At 43.0% G+C, this 3,104-nt stretch overlaps 1 pseudogene; it reads left to right on the plus strand.

The window, feature by feature from the left end:
- The first annotated feature begins 2,153 nt into the window (after positions 1-2,153).
- On the plus strand, positions 2,154-2,897 carry LOC105291935 (annotated as a pseudogene).
- Positions 2,898-3,104: the final 207 nt, after the last annotated feature.

Raw genomic sequence — 3,104 nt, forward strand, 5'->3', positions numbered from 1 at the left:
TGACCAACATCTGAACACAAAATGCTAATGTCCTAGGTATTACATTTCTATTATTGAATTATTGTCTCTGGTATATTTGGCACAATATCTTGAAATACCCCAATAAAGGGTCAGTTGCTAGCAAATTTCATGGCTATACAAGGAATCACTGTAAGCAGATTTTATGGTACACTTCTTTGTGTACATGTATAGATGTAGATATATATATCACTTGAAATAGAGAAGAACCATTTGTTACGTGTATACGTAAAGCAGTTAGGACAGCATCTGCATTATAGTAAATTCTATGAAAGTCTTAGCTGCTGCTTCTCCTACTACTGTTGAAAGGCCTAAGGGTTTTGCTGTGACCAGGAGTCAGCTAGGCTGTTTCTTTAGATCTACCAACCCCCGGCATAGACCTAACACATTGCTTCTCACCTATAAGTGACTTTTTGACCCTTTGGGAAGATCAGCTTTGTAGGTCTACATTTTTGCCATCAGGTGCCCCTTGGGAACCGTCAGAGTGTCAAGGCAAAGCCCTGAGATGTAGCATGCATGGGAGTCATTCCTCTAAAGTAGTGCTTCTTAAACTCTGTGTGGCAAAGGATTAGTTCTTATTTCCAATCTGCCACAGCCTTGTACTTTGTAAAGTGCAATAAAAAGAACTTAAAATGTAATAAAAAGCAATACACACAAAATTCAAGTCCCATTTTTTTTATTAGATTCAAGAGACATAAACTTATGCAGCCAAGTGGCTCTCAACAGTTCTAAATGCTCCCTCTCAAATCTGTACTTGTCTCATTGCTGAACAGTCACCCTCAGATGTGGGCCTCCCTGTGAGTAGCAATGTCACAGAGGACAGTAAGGAACCCCAACAGTCACTTCCATACTATTTTCCTTCCAAAGAACTCAAAGGACTTTCATCAAAGTAGGGGACTCTATGGGCTGGCAAGCCTCAGGCCTCAGCTTACGGTGGTAGAACCGCCGGTGTGAAGCGGGTGCAGGGTGGGTAACTGAGAGGCCACCAGGGAAAGCTACTTTGTGCAGGCTGCTGGCCATTCCCTCAGCTGGGAATTTACACAGGGCTAAGCGGTAAGCTGTTTCGTGTAGATGCACAGGTGTGAAAACAGTTTGTGATAGGCAGGTTTATGGCAAATAAACACATTGTATGATATACTGTAATCAACTATATAAACAACTTTAAAATTGTCTATACTTCATATTTCTAGCATTTGGTTTTGTTAATCATATGTCTCCCTGACAGCAATTAAATAACCTTGAGAGAAAATGTACACCTGCTGCCTCCCCTGGGGAAACTACATCTTTTTTGTGAATGACATAAGTTCTTCATAAAACATAGCTGAAGATAGAAGAATTGAATCTGGAGATATGTCTCCTTTCTCTCGTTTTATCTCTAGTTGAATTGGAGTGCAGGGTTTAATACAGCTAATCTTTTTCTGGATCTCTCCTCTGAGATCCTATTTAAACCAAAATATTTCCCTGAGGGGCACATTCAAGGCAATAGATAAATAAGGTTGTGATGAGTGTCACAAAAGTGAGGAAGGTCCCACACCCCCCTCACATGGCCTGCACTTTTCCCCCTCCCCAACTTCTCACCCCAAACCTCTCAATTCTTTCTGATTTCTACAGTAGATCTTATCTACTTTTGCAAACACCACAGCAGCCTTTTTCTTAAAATAAGACAAAAGATGATAAATGTTTGCTTTGCTTGAGTCAGGTTCCAAACGAGGTCCATTTGTTAGGACTGGTGAATTGGAAGTCTCTTTAAATTGACAGCTGTCACAGGAGACCTGCTGCTGCTGGGAGCAGCCGAGTGCACTGTTACACCTCAAACTTGCCGAGCCTCCCACAAGGCAAAGTTCAGGATGTCAGTGCACTGGGGTGTGTGTCAGGGTCAGCCTGCAGCAGCAGGTGGTTCTGGTGGCCCTGGAAGGGCGAGCTGCTGCCCCAGTAACCTATGCTTCGTGCCTGACAACTACCCACCTAACTTTAACCATGACAACCTCTCCCATTCCCAAAAGTGGGCCAACCATGGGGCCAGTATGTACCTGCCAACAACTGTCTTGGAACTGGAACGTCAAGGACCTGTGACCTCATCGCGATTTGGTTGGTGCATTGAAACAACTGTCTGGAAGGGGAACATACATGATGGCTTCAAAACACAGCATTTGTCAGTGAGAGAACAATGCCAGAGTTATATGACCTTGTTAACAGGTACAAACCTGACCTGATTTGGTCTCATGGTGGGTAGGGATGTCCTGATTTTATGGAACTCTACAAATTTTCTTTCGTGGCTCTACAATGATAGCTAGGTCAAGGATGAGGTGGTAGTAACTGACGGATGGGGCCAGAAATGCTCCTGCTTCCATGGAGGCTACTACGACCGTCAGGGTAAATTCAAGCCAGGGAAGTTGCTGTATCGCAAGTGGGAAATGTGCATCACCATCAACAAGACATCCCAGAGCTATCATGGGGACATGGTCATGTCTAACATTGAAGTGAATCTGAAATCATTTTGGTATTGGTTCAGATATCAAGTTTGAGAGGCAACTATCTTCTCAATGTAGGACCAACTAAATGTAGACTGATCATTCCTATCTTCAAAAAATGCCTTCTTGATGTTGGAAAGTGGCTGAGTAACGGAGGTGAGGCTATCTATGTATTTAAACCAGCGGGTGTGGTTGGAAAAGAACACAGTATCTGTATGGTATACCTCAAAAGGATCAGGACTCTTAAACCTTTAAGCCCCCATAACTACCTTAACTACAAAGGTAAAAATGCTGGGATTCCAAGATCAGAAGAGGTCTAAAGGCCTTCTCATTTCTCTGCCCCGGTTACCAACCTCTGCTCTCCCAGTTGAGTTTGTTTGGACTGTAAAGCTGAGAGGAGTGGAGTGATCATTGGGGTTCAAGAGGAAAGGGACACTGCCTGCCATTGCTGCTTTGATTTTCCTTTTATAGTACCATTGCTGTAATAAACTAACTTTTTTCCTCCTTCCAGACATGGCTTTTCCAACACATTTAAATCAAGAGAACTGAGTGCATTATACCGATATCTCAGTGGACCAAGTATCTGAATTCCATTGTTAGCATACCTCTCTCTGG

Source organism: Pteropus vampyrus, unplaced genomic scaffold (genome assembly GCF_000151845.1).
Source record: "Pteropus vampyrus isolate Shadow unplaced genomic scaffold, Pvam_2.0 Scaffold2, whole genome shotgun sequence".
NCBI lineage: Eukaryota > Metazoa > Chordata > Mammalia > Chiroptera > Pteropodidae > Pteropus > Pteropus vampyrus.